The following is a 19,469-nucleotide window of genomic DNA, read 5'->3' as shown; positions in this document are numbered from 1 at the left end:
TTCTATTGTTGTGAAGAGATGCCATGACCATGGCAACTCTTATAAAGAAAAACATGTAATTGGGGTGGCTTGCTTACACTTCAGAGGCTCAGTCCATTATCATCATGGTGGAACATGGCGGTGTGTGGGCAGACACGGCGCTGGAGAAGTAGTTGAGAGCGCTACATCTTGCGGACAACAGGAAGTGGTCTGCACATCACACCGAGGGAAGCTGAAGCATCTATCTGCCTTCGAAGCCCATCTCCATGGTAATGTAACACACCTCCTCCAACAAGGGCATACTACTCCTATAAAGCCACATCTGCTATAGTACCACTTCCTTATGGAGACCTTTCCTTCCAAACTACCACAGACCCTATCTCAAAACATAAAACAAAAAGGAAAGAAAAGCTTGTAAGAGCCAGGCAGTGGTGTCCCATGCCTTTAATCCCAGCACTTGGGAGGCAGAGCCAGGCGGATCTCTGAGTTTGAGCCAGCCTGGGCTACCAAGTGAGTTCTAGGACAGCCAGAGCTACACAGAGAAACCCTGTCAAAACAAACAAACAAAACAAAACAAAACTGGGTGGTGGTGGTGCATGCCTTTAATCCCAGGAATCTGGAGGCAGAGGAAGGCAGATCTCTCAGTTGGAGGCTAGCCTGGTCTACAGAATGAGTTCAGGATAGCCAGGGATACACGGAGAAACCCTGTCTCAAAATCTGCCCCCGCCCCATGAAAAAGAGCAGTGGGTTTCCTAGCGGCTGGGCTGGCCGTTCAGTTACAGTAAGGGTTATTGTGTCATCCCGCTGCCCCCAGGATCAGGGTGTTTGGTCCTCCCCGCTGAGTAGCTGGGGTTAAAGTGCAGGTTGCTTCCTGCTCTTCTACATCTTCATGCCATCCAGCGTTCCTGTCACCACCTTCATGATTCCTGGATAACTCTCCCTCGCTTTCTCTGCTCAAAATAGAGTTTCTCTGCTGCCTCCCTGGCTCCCCACTCACAGAAGACTGGAAATTTCCATTCTGCCATCTTGCCCCAGAAGTCACCTGTGCAGAGGCCAGAGAAAAATGGTGTGGAATCAGTCATCCCCTTCCACCTTTACATGGGCTCTGGCTAGTGAACGCAGGTCATCTGGCTTTTGTGGAGGTGCCTTGACCCTCTGAGAAATCGTGCCACTCCCGAAGCCTATTATTGTTAGTGGAACCATATTAGATTCCCAGCACCTGACATGCAATACCTGAATACACATACATGCAAATACCAAATATATATATAAACTGAAGAAGCTGAGTATGTAGCTCTGTGGTTAGAGTATCTACTGAGCATGCAGCATGCAGGAGTCCCTGGCTTTGATCTCTACATTGAAGACCATGAACACCTATAATCCTATCAGTTGGGAGGTATAGTCAGGAAGACAGTAGTTAGGGTCATCCTTGGCTATAAAGCAAGTTAGCAGCCAGCATTCAGGGAAACAGAGGCAGGCAGATCTCTGTGAGTTCCAGGCCAGCATAGTCTACAGAGTGAGTTCCAGGACAGCCAGGCCTACCTAGAAAGAGGCCCTGTCTTGAAAAAGGGAGGGGGTGGGGGAGCTGAGGAGATGGCTCAGCTGGTAAGGTACTTGCCATGCAAACATGAGAACCAAAGTTTGATGCCCAGAATCCAGGTAAAAAATTGGGCATGCCAGGCACAGTGGCACATGCATTTAAGCCCAGCCAGGGTTACACATGAGACCACGCTAAAAAAAACAAACAAGTGAACAGGGTGGCATGTACACAGATTCCCAGGGCTGGGGAGACAGAGAGAGGCAGACCCATAAGGCTCCCAAGCTAATCACTGGCATATTGGCAAGTCCCAGGTCAGTGAGGAATCTTGTCTCAAGAAATACCCGAGGTTAGCTTCTGCCCTCTGCACACACTGGAGCACACATGGCTCACACACATGTGCCCCTGTATGCACAAACATGTACACACACGAAGTACACATTTTCAAACTTTTTAAAAAAACTTATGTGTCTGGATGTTTGGCCTGAATGTAAGTTCATGTGCCATGTGTGCCCATGGACCTCAAAAGCCAGAGAAGGACATCAGACTCCTTGGAACTGGAGGTATTGGTGGTTGTGAGCTACCATGTAGGTGCTGGGAACTGGAGCTGGGTCCCCAGCAAGGGCAACAAGTGCTCTAACCACTGACCCATTTCTCCAGCCCTCAATGAGTAAAAAAATACTAAGGAACTGGGCTAGGGCTGAAGTTCAGTGACAAAGAATGCTTGGTCATTAGGAAGTGGCCCTACATGAGAGGGATTAGGGGGTGTGGCCTTGTTGGAGGAAGAATGTCACTGGGGTTGGGCTTTGAGGTCTTAGAATCCCAAGCCAGACCCAGGACCTCTCCCCGCTGCCTGAAGATCAAGTGTAGAACTCTTAGCCCCTTCTTTACATGCACACCACCATGCTTCTTACCATGATGACAATGAACTAAACCCCTGAATTGTAAACCAGCTCCAATGAAATGTTTTCCTTTATAAGAGTTGCCATGGTCATGGTGTCTCTTCACAGCAATAGAGCACTGAGACAATAATATTAATAGTCTAATGTCCAAGTTTTCAATGTGTGAAACCATTTCCCCACCTGTGAAGTCCTGAACCTTAAGAACACTTACTAGAGGCAGAGGGTGACCTTGAACTTTGGTCCTTCTGCCTATGCTTCCTAAGTGCTAGGATCATAGGTGTGCTCAAGAACCTCCAGTTTCTCTGTGTAGCCCTGGCTGTCCTGGAACTCAGTCTGTAGACCAGGCTGGCCTCAAACTCACAGAGATCCACTTACCTCTGCCTCCTGAGTGCTGGGATTAAAGGTGTGCACCACCAGTAGGCAAGAACAGGAAACAGAGAGACCAATTATAGTCAGACTTTCCTTTGGGCCACCAGCTTATAAAGAACAGCACAGAGACTTCTTATTAACTATGAAAGCTAGGCCTATTGCTTATGCTTGTTTCTAACTAGTTCTTATAACTTAACCCATTTCTACTCATTTACGTGCTGCCAAGTAGCTCATGGCTTTTAACTCTCCTCCTTCATGTCTTTTTCCCTCTGAGTCCAGCTGATGACTCCACCTTTCTTCTTCCCAGAGATCTTTGTCCAGAAGTCCTGTCTATACTTTCTGCCTAGCTATTGGCTATTTAGCTTTTTATTAAGCCAGTCACAGTGACACATCTTCACACAGTGTAAAGAAATATTCCACAACATACCCTCCTTTTTGTCTAAATAAAAAGAAAGATTTTAACTGTAACACAGGAAAACTATATACAACAAAAACAATTATCAGGTAAGAATTACATTTACAATGCCCAGCCTATTTGCATTTGGAAAATTTAGAGAAAATATTCCATTATTTATCCTATCTTAGCCCTAAATAATTTTTTTGTATTACCATGCTAAAAGTATCTTTTTAGACCTTAAAACATCTTTTTAGATAAAAAACTTAAGCTTTTAAGTTTCTCAACCTCATAAACTTTTCATCTCTCATGTAAAATTTTTTTTTCAACAGAGAGAAAGTTTATTTTGGCTCAGGAATTCAGAGAGAGTTCAGTCTGCTGCAACAGAGCTATACCTGGTAGTCAGGAGGGTGAGGTGGTAGCTTTCCTCATGTAAATTTCTTTTCTGAGTTTGGTAACAAGGAAAACTGTAAATCTAGTCTTCAGTCCCCCTCAGAGACCCAAGAAGGATGAAATATTACCTGAGTAAACAGGAAGTGCAGAGAAAGCAACTTCCAAAACTACAGAAATGACAGAGACTCTGGCTGCCTGGACAGCCACCCAAGGTTCCTCTGCAATGTTGGGGCATCCATCTTCAGCCTACAGGCCTGGAATATCTGATAGACTTTTCTGTAAAGCAGGAATTTTGAAGGACTGTCCTACCTTGTCTTGGCAAAGTTTGGCAATCATTTTGTGTGTGTGTGTGTGTGTGTGTGTGTGTGTGTATGTGTGTGTGTATGTGTACATGTGTGTGTGTATGTGTGTGTATGTGTGTGTGTATGTGTACATGTGTGTGTGTATGTGTGTGTATGTGTGTGTGTATGTGTGTGTGTGTGTGTGTGTGTGTGTGTATGTGTGTGTGTATGTGTATGTCCTCACTGTCCAGTTTGGACAGCGTACTGTCAGCAGTTGAGACAAGGGCAGTTTCTTGACCAAATGGCCAGTTTTTGCCACAAAAAAGCAAACTCCATATGGAGGCTCTTCAGTGCCATTTATCCTTATTTGAAGTAGACTGGTGCTGCCAGGAGCAGACGTGTCTCACTGTCATGAAAAGCCATATGTTATTGAAACATTTTAAATGCCATATTCTGAAGGCCTTTGAAGTGTTTGAAGATTACCTATCTATCTATAATATATCTCTGTATGATCTTGAAAACATAACTAACATGACTATAAGTTTGATATTATAGATGACTAACTGTTAAACTATATTTCCTTATCTTAAATATCTTTCAAGGACTAAAACTTTACATTTTTAAATAAGTTGTATGCCACAATACCTTAAACAAAAATAGAAATATATATATTATAACAAAAATAATCTTAAATTTGTATCAATATACAAAAATCCATACAAATGTAAAATATTTGAGACTAGTGGTTGTTTAAAAGTAGACTCAACAATCCACCCTTTTATCCAATCATTTTTATACTGTATTCCCCTGTTTTCCCCAGAATCTAAGCTCCTTTGTTCAGCTTTTTTTTTTTAATCATGACCAATAACAACTTATAACCAACCCCCTAAATAATGACAAACACTTGTAACCCATTGAATGACCAAAAACTACCCACCTCACCTCTTGGGAATGTGGGCATTGTGTTCTTAAAATTACTTCTTGTTGTCTGTGGCTGACAGCATCTTCAGGAGACCCTGAGAAAATTAAGATAATGGTCAATGTTCCGGTGGAAGAGCCACCACAACTCCCCTCCCCTATCTCTTTCCCTAAACCCACCCCTTCAAAGGCTGCCAAACACAGCTTCTCTCCCAGAGAGGCTCAAGACCACTCCCACAGAGCAGAAGCTGGATCCCAGAAAACAGAAACATGGTTCTTCCAGTCTCTAGTCCTGGTCTCCTACTGAGGGGCTGAGGAATTTACCCATTAAACCTGGGCTTTTCCAATTTGGTCTGATTCAGTTTAATTTGGATTGCTGCATCAGCCGAGAAACCTTTGGTGTGCAAAGACTTATCAGTCAAGTCCTGGGAGAGCTAGCCATACACCTGTTGTCCAGTCTCTGTGCAATGGGAAAGTGCAAGGCTTATCTGAAGTCCTGGCTAGAATAGTCTATTAGGCTGGACCATCTCAGCCAGCAGCCTTGAAGCTGTTCTGGATGCAGAACTCTGAGGAAATTATAACAGAGGTAGTCTGATAGGCTGGATCACCTGGGCCACCTGTTTTCTTTGGTGTCTGGTTCCCTTGCTCTGAAAACACACAAAGTTTTATATCTGTATTAACACAAGTATGGACTGTGTGTTGTACACAAGCCAGCCAAATATGATTTTTTTGTTTTATGTTTGAGTAAGTAAAATATACGTCACCTGTCTTGTAGTTTTTCTGGGTTTATTTTTTTTAATGTCTGTAGTCAAGATTTTCAGGGGGTCTGTCCCGATCAAACCTGATCTTTATCAACCTTGAATGAATCTACAGCCTTTCCTTTTCTGGGGAAACAAAAACATAACCTCTTCCCCAAAGCAATATATTTTCTGACTTCCATTTTAAAGTTAAGGCATTCCTAAAGTATACAGGCTGGTTTAATTTAGTAGTTCTTTTCCACAATCCAGTGACATTCAGCAGCTGTCATTCTCTTTTCATTAGCATTCAAAATAAAGCTGGGCATTAGTGGTGCATGCCTTTAATCCCAACACTCGGGAGGCAGAGGCAGGCGGATCTCTGTGAGTTCAAGGCCAGTCTGGGCTACAAGGCCGGTTGCAGGACAGGTTCCAAAGCTACACAAATAAATCCTCTCTTGAAAAACAAAAACAAAATAAAACAAAACAAAATTCAAAATTAACAAAGCACTATATAAGGTCCAAACTCCCTGTGTTATAGTATTTTCCATTTTTATGTGGCTTATCCTTTTTACATTATTTTATTTTCTCTTTAAAGACTTTATTTTTATATACTGTTTATTTTTTTCTATGACAGTCGATACCCATTTTCTTTTCTTTCTTTCACATCTAGGCACATTTTTCAACATACTATATCTGTTTAAAAGTTTTTCTCGGTCTGGACCAATTTACTAAATGTCTCAGCTGGGCACTTTTAGCATTCTCTGACATACAGGAGCCAAATCTTAAACTGTTAAGTGGCAGCTAAGGCCCTCCAATACTAGCAAATGACCTGGTGGCTGGCTCCACCCACTTCTGGTAGGTGAGAGCAGAGCTTCATGCTTGCAGGCCTGGCCTGGAGCCAGTCTATCAACCCCAGATCCCATAAGTGCTTCTACCTAGTTTCCCACCACCAAGTAGCAAGCTGCCCACCACTCATAAACCCCATTTAGGTGCTTGGTAGTAGGACCTTTTAAAAGTGCCATGCCTTAATTGGATGTCAACATATAAAAGATTACAAATAGACCCATATCTGTCACCATGCACAAAACTCAAGTCCAAGTGGATCAAAGACCTCAACATAAAAGCAGTTACACTGAACTTGACAGAAGAGAAAGTAGGAAGTAGTCTGTAATGCATTGGCACCGGAGATCACTTCCTAAATATAACACCAACAGCACAGACACTGAGCACAACAATTAATAAATGGGACCTCTTGAAACTGAGAAGCTTTTATAAGGCAAAAGACACAGTCAATAAGACAAAAAGACAGCCTACAGAATGGGAAAAGATCTTCACCAACTCCACATCTGACAGAGGACTGAACTCCAAAGTATATAAAGAACTCAAGAAACTAGACATCAAAATACTGAACAATCCAATTAAAAAATGGGCTATAGAGCTAAACAGAGAATTTCAAAAGAAGAATCTCAAATGGCTGAAAGACATTTAAGGAAATGCTCAACATCCTTAATCATCAGAGAAATGCAAATTAAAACGACTCTGAGATACTACCTTACACCTGTCAGAATGGCTATGATCAAAAACACTGATGACAGTCTATGCTGGAGAGGATGCAGAGCAAAGGGAACATTCCTCCACTGTTGGTGGGAATGTAAACTTCTACAACCACTGTGGAAATCGGTGTGGTGGTTTCTCAGAAAATTGGGAATTAATCTACCTCAAGACCCAGCCATACAACTCTTGGGCATATACCCAAGGAATGCTCAACCATACCACAAAGATACATGCTCAACTATGTTTATAGCAGCATTATTCATAATAGCCAGAACCTGGAAACAACCTAGATGTCCGTCAACTGAAGAATGGATTAAGAAAATGTGGTTCATATACACAATGGAGTACTACTCAGCAGAGAAAAACAATGACAGCATGAAATTTGCAGGCAAATGGATAGAACTAGAAAATATCATCCTGAGTGAGGTAACCCAGACTCAGAAGGACAAACATAGTATGTACTCACTCATAAATGGATACTGGATATAAAGCAAAGGACAATCAGACTGCAACCCACAGATTTAGGGAGGCTACATAGCATGGGGGACCCTAGGATGACTGTGGCTTAGAATAAGTTTTGGTTTTGCCCGATCACTGGGCATGCATTAGTGAAACATTTCACTATTAGGATAAGAATTTGTGCCATATCAAGCTGATGAAAGGATATGCTGGCTGCACTTTCAGGAGGGGAGGCTAAAATCTTTTTAGACCATGGATTAGCCCATAGAAAAATGTCTGCCATAAATCAAACAGTGAAGGTGAAGATGAATAGGAATCTCACTTATACAACTTAAAAACACAGCTCTCTGAACAGATGAAGATAGGCCTCTTCTGTATCCCAGAATCTAATCAATATTTATATTTCTGCTATCATTAGGCTTAACATGGCTTATTAGGAAATGTTATCATTTATACTGTTTTCTACAGAGAAAGTATTTTACTGTTTAAAATAACCCTGGACTTTTAAATTATAACCTGTTTTTATGTTTTAAAAAAAAAAAAAGTGCCATGCCTCTGTATACTGAGCCTACCCAAGAGACCACTTCCTCAGGCCCTGTGTGGAAATACACACCCCATGCTGGACACCGTTTATAGTCAGTAGGACTTCCCTTCGGGCCACCAGCTCACAAAGAGCAATATGGAGCCTTACTAATTATGAAATCTCGGCCTATAGCTTAGGCTTGTTTCTAACTAGTTCTTATAACTGAACCCATTTCTGTTCATCTGCAATGCTGCCACATGGTTTGTGGCTTTTACCTCTCCTCGTTCATGTCTTCTTCCCCTGTCTCTATTTAATGATTCCACATTTCTTCTTCCCAGAGCTCTCTCTGTCCAGAAGTCCTGCCTATTACTTTCTGCCCAGCTATGGGAGATTTAGCTGTTTATTAAACCAGTCACAGTGACATATCTTCACACAGTGTAAAGGAATATTCCACAACAAGTGACCACCACACCAACTGAAGTGTCTGGACCAGGCAAACTTCACTGTTGACCAAGATGATGACCAAGATGAGGCAACACAGAGAAAGGAAGTACCTTTGGTTCTTATTCTAACTCAGGTGGTGACTGTGTCTTTCCCCCAGTAGTTGGGGTCCCATCTCACAGTCTTCATTCAATCTGCTAGTCTGAAAAGAATTAGTCACAGGAAATAAGGAAGCAGGGAGGGGGAAGGGGTTGTTGTTCCAAGGAGAAAAGGTAGAAGGAAAGCTGGCTTGTGGTTTGGTGCTTTATAAAGGGTGTGCTGCTGCTTAATAAACGAGTTCCCAGGCTGAAGAGATGGCTCAGAGGTTAAGAGCACTGGCTGCTCTTCCAGAGGTCCTGAGTTCAATTCCCAGCATCCACATGGTGGCTCACAATCATTTGTAATGAGATCTGGGGCCCTCTTCTGGCCTGCAGGCAGACATACAGGCAGAACACTGTATACATAATAAATAAATAAATTTTTAGGGTTGGGGATTTAGCTCAGTGGTAGAGCACTTGCCTAGCAAGCGCAAGGCCCTGGGGTTCGGTCCTCAGCTCTGGCAAAAAAAAATAAAAACAACAACAACAACAACAACAACAAATGAGTTCCTCCTTGACACGGTTCCCCACTGCGTCTGATTGTCTCTGGGTACCGGGAGACTGGGTGATGGGCCAATGACACACTACCCCTCCTCAGTCAAGGTCTGCTGTGGGTGGTGGACCTAATTCTTTGGTGGGGTCAGGGGGACCCCACAAATGGTAATGGTGGTACCACCACTTCTTTTATTCACAGGTATCTTAATGTGTTTGTTGTCTGTGAAGGAAAGTCTGGAGAAAGCTAAGAAAGATTTAATAAGAAAATTCAAAGTCAACACAATAACATATAGGATCCAGATTCTCTGTGTATTTCCCATCTTACTTGGTTTTTTTTTTTTTCTTTTACTCTGCCTTTAAAGACTTTATTTTATAAACTATTCGATTTTTTTCTCTATGACTATACCCTTTTCCTTTTCTTAAACCTATGCACATTGTTAAATAAGTGTATTTAACCTGCTTAGAGGTTTTTCTGTCTGGACCTCTCTTATTGCACATCGTTAGCCTTTTTTGACCACGTGGGCAAACCTTGGCCTGCTAAGCTACTGCTGCATTCTCAAAGAGCAGCTCTCGGCTGGCTCTGCCCACTTCTTGGGTCATGAAAGCCAAGCATGAAACTCGAGGCCTGTCAAAGGTTTCTCTGACCAGGAACTGCATCCAACCTTCCTAGAGCTCTAGAATGCCAACGCTTGCACTATGGCAGGTGTTGCAGGTGTTTTAACTTAGTCTTTTGTTCTACTTAACATACTAGCTGCTTAAGGTCTCAGTGACCGGCCGAAACTCTTAAAGGAGCAGTATCCCTTTTTTTGTTGTGTGGTACAGCTTTCTCAGGCCCTACAAGGAAATATACCCCATGTTGGGCGTCAAAATGTTGTTTGTTTTTGCTCTTTTGGGGGAGGCCTGATACCCAGCTCCCAAATAAATGACACACGGAGGCTTATTCTTATTTATAAATGCCTGGCCTTAGCTTGGTTTAGATTCTAGTCAACTTTTTTAATTAAACTTATCCCATCTACCTTTAGCCTCTGGGTTTTTCTTGTTCTTTTACTTCTGTAAATCTTCCTCTTACTATGCATCTTGCTGTATACCTCGGTGGCTGGCCCCTGCACTCCTCTGCCTCCTCTAGTTCCTCCTCTTTCCCAGAGTTCTCCCTCTATATATTCTCTCTGCCTGCCAGCCCTGCCTATCTTTTCTGCTGCCTGGCTATTGGCCAGTTCTTTATTAGACCATCAGGTATTTTAGACAGGCACAGTAACACAGCTTCACAGAGTTAAACAAATGCAACATGAACAAAAGTAACACACCTTAAAATAATATTCTACAGCAAATTTCTTTGAAAGCATGTGTGGGTTCAATATAGCAGCAGGAACATGTTTTATTAAGTCATATGAAAAACATTTATTCCCTCACTACAAACCATCTGTATTAGTTTTCTGTTTTGCTTAGCAAATTAACAGAAACACAATGGCTAAAAAAAAAAAAAAAAAAAAAAGACATGGCCAGGAGGTGATGGTACATGCCTTTAATCTCACCACTCAGGAGGCAGAGGTGGATCTCTGAGTTTCAGGCCAGCCTGCACTATATAGCAAGTTCTAGGACAGCCAGGGTTGTAGGGAGAAACCTTGTCTCACACACCCCCATCCCGAATAGACATCAAACTGCTAAGGCTTCATCTCAGGAAAATAAGGAAGAGTGTCAGAAGAAATATTTCCAGAGTTAAGTGGGAGTTGGAGAAACGGAGCTTGTGAGCAGGGATGGAGGGAATCTAGAGGGGAGCATTGACCTTGGCAATCATGGCAATGCAGTCATATGTTAAGTTATATGTTAAGTCATATGTTAAGTCATATGTTAAGTCATATGTTAAGTTATATGTTAAGTCATATGTTAAGTTCCTCTCACCAGAGATAAGGAGAATGACTCCCTTTCTTAGCAAGTAGGAACTTTCTTCAAGCCCCTGAGAGAATGGGGGCTTTTGTCTAAATGCCTGACCTTGGGAAAAGGAATTTGTTGGGGGAAACTGACAATATCCATTGCAGATGGATCTCTATGAGTTGAAGGCCAGCCTGGTCTACAGAGCAAGTTCCAGGCTGGCCTGTGCTACACAGTGAGACCATGTCTCAAAAAGACAAAAACCAAACCAACCAACCAACCAACCAACCAACCAATAAATAAATAAATAAATAAATAAATTCCACCACGACCAATGCAAGATTTGTTTGTTTGTTTGTTTTTCGAGACAGGGTTTCTCTGTGTAGTTTTGCGCCTTTCCTAGAACTAGCTTTGTAGATCAGGTGGCCTGGAACTCACAGAGATCTGCCCGCCTCTGCCTCCTGAGTGCTGGGATTAAAGGTGTGCACCACCACTGTCCAGCTGACTGATGCAATTTATAGAAGGAAGGGCTTACTGGGGGCTTTCGGTTCCACAGGGATAAAGTCCGTCACCATCACAGCAAGGCTTTATGGCAGCAAACACCAGGCATGGCAGGCGAGAGAAGCTGACAACTCACCTCTCAAACCTCAAGCAGCAAACAGATACTTCAAGTAGCACAGTCTTTTGAAACCCCAAAGCCCGCCTCCATGACGTACTTCCTCCAGCAAGGCCACACCTCCTAAGCCTCCCCAAACCACATCCAACCCCAACCTTGCCCATATAAGCTATCTCATTTAAACCATCACACTTCCCGTGCAGTTTCTGTGTTCTGTTCTGCTCCAAAGACCCACTTTTGGCCACTAGGTCCCACAACCTCCCAAAACAGCACCAACAGGACCAGGCAGGCGTTCAACTCATACGCCATAGGGACATCTCACGTTTGAGCTACAGAGGGATAGCTGAAGATGTGGGTACCAGGAGCAAGAGCTTTCCCAGACATAGCTGAGTTCTGATTAACTCTACTCCATCTTGTTTCCTTTTTGAAAGAGGTGCTGGGCATTGAACCCTGGGGCCTCCTGAACGTTCAGCAAGCCTGCCGTGGAGCTGTACCTCAAGTCAATTCCAGTATATGTATTCAATATCTATCGATTTTTTAAATTTATGTGTATATATGCACCTTTGTGAATTTATCTGCGCTATCGTGTGCAAGGGCCACTAGAGGCCAGAGGGCACTGGATTCCCTGGAACTGGACTTACTGGCATTAGTGAGCCCCCTGACTTAGGTGCTGGGAACAGAAATCAAACCTCGGGAAGAGCAGCAAGTGCTGTTAACCACTGAGCCACCTCTCCTGCCCCCTGTGTGGCTGTTAAAAAAAAATAAGAGGGGGGGAAATAAAGAAAAATGGCCGAGACAGGGTGGCCCACGCCTTTAAGCCTAGCACTCAAAAGAGATGAGGCAGGTGGGTCTCTGTGAGTTCCAGATCTCTGTGAGTTCTAGGCCAGCTAGGGGTACGTAGTGAAACTCTGTCTCAAAAGGAAAAGGAGGAGGAAGAAAAAGAAGGAAGAGGAGGAGGAGGGGGAGGGGGAGGAGGGGGGGAGGGGGGGGGGAGGGAGGGGAGAGGGAGGGGAGGAGAAAAATGAAAATTCCTCAGGTAAATGTACGCACGGAGGCACACACCTACCATCTCAACACTCAGAAGGCTGAGAGGGGGAGACTGATGAGCCAGCTTGGGTTGCGTCTGGAAACTTCAACACAAAGCAAACGACTGCATTGAATTTCATCGTTGTATGCCCCGAGAGAACTTAAATATCTGGAACTTCCAAATTCTTGAGAAAAGCATACTCAAGGTACTCTGTATGATACACTCCAAGGTGCTCAATATTCCCCAAACTTTTCTAACGAGGTGCCTCTAGCAGAAGAAAATAGAGTATAATTTGTAATTAGTAGTTTGTAAGTCTAAGTAAATATCTCACAAAAATTAGACCTGGAATGACTTTGGTGATACATCTTTCTGAAAGTCAGGTAGTTTCCAGGCTTTTGCCTTCTGCAAACCACAGGTGAAGCTAATCAATGTCTCAGCTATTAGATCATGAAATGATGTTTGTGCTGGGCACAGGAGTATACACCTGAAAGCCCAGCTCTCAGATTTGAGCCTGGACTACATAATGAATTCCATGCTAACTTGGGCTATGCAGTGAGATCTGGGGAGAGGGGAGGAAGAGAGATATTATTGAAAACGGAAAATTAGGTGATTTTTTTTTTCAGCTCAAACATGACAGAACTTGAAAGAATTTGGTATTATACCAAAACTCTTTGAATGTATGTCCCTTCATATATATGTATATGTGTATACATATCTAACTGATATGTAAATCAAAATAATAACTAATATTCATTTATGGATACTTAAACTATTTGGATTTTGTTTTTTTATTTTCTTTTTTGTAGTCCTACTGGCGGGCACATGCTAGGCAAGTGCTTTGCTGCGGAGCTGCATCTCCAACAGTCTCCAAGGATTTTCAGAGTGAAGTGTGGGGTGGTGTATCCACTCAGGAAGCTGCGGCAGAAGGATTTCTTGAGCCCACAAGTAGAAGACTCTGTCTACAAAGTGGGGGTGGGGTAGGGGGGGGGTGGGAGCTGGAAAGACGGCTCAGCGGTGAAGAGCAGTTGCTGCTCTTTCTGGGGACATGCGACAGTCTATAGGTGCTCACAGTGGCCTGTAACGACTGCTCCCAGGATGTGACACCCACTCCTGGCCTCCACGGTCACCTGCACACCAACCAAACAAAAACATCATTTGTCTCAGCTCGTCTGTTATAACAAAAGGCCATCAACTGGTCACTCAGACTCCGTCCGGGTCCTGGATGTCTGAGACTATGGCCCCTGGAAGTCCTTGGACTCCCAATGCAGACCAGGCTGGCCTTGAACTCACGGAGATCCGCCTGCCTCTGCCTCTGAGTGTTTAGATTAAAGGAGGACATCATACGGGAATCCCTTCTCATAGGGGCACTGATTCCATCCCGGAAGACACCACCTTCATGATCTACCCATCTTCATGACCATTTCGAAAAGGCTTACATCTCAGTGCTATCATTTGGGGGTTAGGCTTTCACTCAGTCATTCTATCCTTGATATCATTAAAAGAGGTGATTCTACTAAGTTAAAGGCTAACAGGGAATGGTTTGGGAAGTTACAATGGGGAGCTAGGGATGTATCTCAGTGGCAGTGTGTTTCTTTTTCTTTTTCTCCCCCAACCCTTGGTTGTTTTTGTTTGTTTGTTTGTTTGTTTGTTTGCTTTTTCGAGACATGGTTTCTCTGTGTAGCTTTAGAGCTTGTCCTGGATCTCACTCTGTAGACCAGGCTGGCCTCGAACTCACAGAGATCAGCCTGCCTCTGCTTCCCAAGTGCTGGGGTTAAAGGCGCGTGCCACCACCGCCCGGCTTCCCCTTTGGCTTTTTGAGACAGTGTTTCTTTGTATAGCTCTCACTGCCCTGGAACTAGCTCTGTAGACCAGGATTGCCTCGAAATCACAGAGATCGGCCTGCCTCTGGAATTAAAGGTGTATTCCACTACTACCAGGTAGTGTGTTTTCTTAAACTTTATAATACTCTTAGTTTAATACCCAGCGTTGGAAAACGATTACCACCACCACCACCACAACAACAATGGGCTGTCCAGCGGTCAACACAAACACAATACACACAGCTACAGTACCTTTTTCATTTTCTTTCTGTGGTGGGGCTCAAACCCAGGGCATAGTACTAAGTCATCTTGTAGTAGGAAATGTAGTAGAGTCTTCATACCCAGGGTAAACATTAACATGAAATGGTACCGCCCAGGCCTAGTACCAGGGCTATGAGTTGGCCCACTCCAACATCCACTCCATTTATGAACTACATGAAGGGCCTGGTCTTGCAGATCCAAATCTGAAGGATCTTCATGACTCAGGGCAACAACAGGATATCCAAGAAGTCCCAGTATTGATGGTGTAGCAGAAGCCAGAGCCCTTGAGCAAGACCAATGACTCATTGCAATGAACACTCACAAGTAAAGACGTATGAACTAAAGAGTATACTCTGTGACTCACTATGACATACTACAGCGTCCATGACAAAATTTTTTTCCTTTTAAATTTTATTTTATTTTGTGGGGGAGGTTGCAAGGGCAGAGGGTAGATTCAAAGGGATGGGGAGATGAATGGGATTGGGGTGCATGGTGTGAAATCCACAAAGAGACAATAAAAAGTTTAAGAGAGAGAGAGAAAGAGAGAGAGAGAGAGAGTTAGAGTTGTGTTCTGGAAGTACTTACACACACCTTGAAGAAATCACTGTCAGGGCTAGAGAGATAGCTCAATGGTTAAGAGCACTGGCTACACTTCCAGAGGACCCAGGTTCAATTCCCAGGATCCCCATGGCAGCTCACAACTGTCTGTAGTTCCAGTACCAGGGGATCTGACATTCTCACACAGACATGCAGGCAAAACACCAAATGCACATAAACAAATCATTTAAAAAAATTAAAAAAGAGTGATCGTTGTAGAAAACACTATTTTCTGTGATTTATAGAGTTGTTTTTCGGAAGGAGCTTCCCAGCCTTTGCATGACTTGAGTCACAAGACAGTCCTGGCAAGCCAGGAACACCTTGCATTATTGGGTACCGCAAACAGTGCACAGTAAGGACTAAAATTGCAGGGGTCTGATGTTTTCCTTCATGAAACATATAGATTGCATCAGGGGCTTTGGTATGAAGAACTTGCTTTACCCCAAAAAACAATTTTTGTGTAACAAACGATAAATAAACTTCTGCATGGCTCTTTGCGGTTCAGGGCATGAGAGACTGTTCCTCCCTGTTGCCCCAGAGCCTGATTCCAGAATAACCCTCTTTCTTTGATTGTTCTGAGGAATTCAGAATACCAACACAATCGACCACTACAACCCCCAGCAATCACCCACAGTCACTCTCTTCTCTTCCTCCTGCTCCTTCTGCCTCCCCGCCTCCACCCTCTCTACCCTACCTCCACCTCAAGACAGACTCTCCCGTTGCTCAGTCCGACTTTGAAGTTGCTACTTAGACAAGTGTTTCACTTGGGGTTTCCATCGCTGGGATAAAACACCATCACTGTAAACAACTGGAGGAGGAAAGGGGTTATTTCAGCTTCCAACTCTCAGGGCACACTCCATCGCCGAGGGACTTCAGGATGGGAACTCGAGGCAGGAACCTGAAGGCGGGAACTGATGCAGAGGCCATGGAGGGGTGCTGATTACGGGCTTACCCCATAGCTTGCTCAGCCTGCTTTCTTATAGCACCCAGGACCAGGGATGGCACGGCTGTCCACTGTGAGCTGTGCTCTCCCATATCAATGAGCAATCAAGAAAATGCAAAATGTACCACAGACCTGTTGACCCGGCAATCTAAGTGGGGACATTTTCTCAATTGAGGTTCCCTGTGTCCAAAATGACTGTACTTTGTGTCAAGTTGACATAAACCTAGCCAGCATAACAAGGTTGATTTGCAACTTCTGATCCTCCTGCTTCCACTGCCCAAGTGCCCGGACACGAACCACCACGTCTGGCTTGTGCAGTGCTGGGACTGAACACAGAGCTGTATGCATACTATGCAAGCTCTCTGCCAACTACGTTACATTCCCAGTCCCTTGATCTTGTTGGCACATGGCTGACTTCTAGAAAGCTGGATGTAAGAAATAGTGCCACTTCCATGGTTAGCTCATAAAAACCCTTCAACATGCCAGGTGGTGTGGCACACACCTTTAATCCCAGCACTCGGGAGGCAGAGGCAGGCGGATCTCTGTGAGTTCGAGGCCAGCCTGGTCTACAGAGAGGGATCCAGGACAGCCAAGGATACACAAAGAAACCCTGTCTTGAAAAAAAAATGAAACAAACAACAACCCCCCCCCCCTTCAACATGTGCACAGATAGCTCACTTCAAAGCTATCCCATCTCCTGCCTTCTGTGCTGTGTGCCTCAGCAATCTTCCTTTATGAGAAGTTAAGAGCTTTTGGGTTGGAAAAATGGGTTCGGCAATGTGAAACAGTTTGGAGTGTACTGATGCTAAGAATAACCACAACTGAAGGCCAGTTCTGGGGGAGAGCTGCAACTATGAACGTGAACTTGGAAGCGTGAAGGACCAGAGGACGACAACATTCGGGTAAATGTTTTCCAAGTATTGGGAGAACAAAAATATAGCTGGGAGATTTTTTTCTTTTCTTTTCTGCCTTTGTTTGTTGTCGTTGTTATCACTCAAAGTCACTACGTAGCAGAGGATGATGGTGAACTCCTGGGCTTCCTGTCTCCACCTCCCGAGTGCTGGGACGATAGGCTGGACCATCGCACTTGCCTTATGCAGCGATGGGGATTGAACTTGCGTCTAACTGATGCACATTCCCAGATTCCGTTATTAGGGTGTGTGCGTGTGTGGAGTACCATGGTGTGCTTGTGGAAATTGAAAGACAGCTTGCAGGAATCAGTTCTCTTCCCACTGTGTGGGTCCCAGAGATCTGGCTATCTTCCCCATGGATCCATCTCATTGGCCCCATTTTTGTTACTTCGTCATATACAGGGTCTCACTAAGTAGTCCTGGATGGCCTAGAGCTCTGTAGACCAGGCTGACTTCAAACTCATGGAGATCCACCTGCTTCTGCCTCCCTAGTGCTGGGCTTAAAGATTATTACTATTTATTTGTATTTTTGAGACAGGGACTCACTATGTAGCTCTGGCTTGCTTGGAATTTGCTATGTTGTTGTAGAATATTATTTTAAGGTGTGTTATTTCTGTTTATGTTGCATTTGTTTGACTGTGAAGCTGTGTTACTTTGCCTGTCTACAACACCTTGTGGTCTAATAAAGAACTGAACGGCCAACAGCGAGGCAGGAGAGGGGACAGGTGGAGCTGGCAGGTAGAGAGACTATATAGAAGGAGAAATCTGGGAGAAAAAGAAGTAGCCAGAGAAGGAGGAGGACTTCAGGGGCCAGCTACCCAGCCCCACCCAGCCATCCAGCTATCCAGCTACACAGCCAAGCCACAGAAAGCAGGCAAGAAATAAGCCAAACTAAGGCCAGGCAATCATAATTAAGACTAAGCCTCCATGTGTGATTTATTTGGGAGCTTGGTGGTGGGCCCCCCAAAGAGAAAAAACCCCAATGACACTATCTAAACTAGGGCTGGCCTCAAATTCCCATTCTGCTTCTGCCTCCTGAGTGCCAAGGTTAAAAGCGTGTGCCACCACAACCATCTGGCCTAAAGATTTTTATTTTTAATTATGTGTGTGTGTGTGCACACAAGGGCAGTGCCTGTGGAGGTCAGTGTTCCCTGGAGCTGGAGTTACAGGTGTTTGTGAGCCACCTGAAATGGGTGCTGGGAACCAAACTCAGAACCTCCCAAAGAACAGCACGTATGCCTAACCATTGAGCTATATTGCCAGCTCCCAGGCTTACTTTCTTTTTCTTTTTTTTTCAAAGCTGAAGACCAAACCCAGGGCCTTGTGCTTGCTAGGCAAGCGCTCTACCACTGAGCTAAATCCCCAACCACCCCCCCCATCCCCCCCCCGGCTTACTTTTTAATTTTAAAGAGTTTTATTTGCATTGGTGTTTTGCCTGCATTCATTATGTCTGTGTGAGGGTGCCAGGTCCCCTGCCAACTGGCATTACGGACAGTAGTGAGCTGCCACGTGGGTGCTGGGAATTGAACCCAGCTCCTCTGGAAGAGCAGCCAGTCCCCTTAACCACTGAGCCATATCTCTGGCCGCTTAATTTTTAGTTAATATTTTCCATAGTCTTTAAGACAGGGTCTATATAGCCCTGGCTAGACTGATTTCCATATGTAGGCCAGGCACTAAAGGTGTGTGCCACATGCGGCTATTGTTTTATTTTGGAGACAGGGTGGGCTGAAATTCACTGCATAGTGAAAACACCTTAAATTCCCGCTCCTCTCGTCTCTAACTCCCAAATTGTTGGATTGGGGGATTACATACCAGTCTCTCCGTAATTGAGCCAAGTGTAATTGAGTTGTAATGACTCAAGTGGATAGAAGGGCCCAGAATTTCAGGGTAACGGGAGAGTGAAGGAACTTAGAGTTGGGAAAGAACTAAGAATTTAGAATTTTTTTTTTTAATTTAAAGATGTATTTATATGTTGGGCGGTGGTAGCACACGCCTTTAATCCCAGCACTCAGGAGGCAGAGCCAGGTGCATCTCTGTGAGTTCGAGGGTAGCCTGATCTACAGAGCGAGTTCCAGGAAAGGCTCCAAAGCTACTCAGAGAAACCCTGTCTCGAAAAGCAAACGAACAAAGATGTCTTTTTATGAGTCTGGGTCTTTCGGCTGCATGCATGTCTGTGTTTTCCAAAAGAGGGTGTCAGATCCGCAGGTGTGACTCTCCCTGTGCATGGTGAGAGTCAAACCCAGGACCTCTGCAAGAAACAAGTGCTCTTAATCCCCGAGGCCCTTCTCCAATTCTAGAACTAAGAT

This window comes from Onychomys torridus, chromosome 18 (assembly GCF_903995425.1).
Source record: "Onychomys torridus chromosome 18, mOncTor1.1, whole genome shotgun sequence".
Lineage (NCBI taxonomy): Eukaryota > Metazoa > Chordata > Mammalia > Rodentia > Cricetidae > Onychomys > Onychomys torridus.
Note: the sequence above shows the minus strand (reverse complement) of the source record.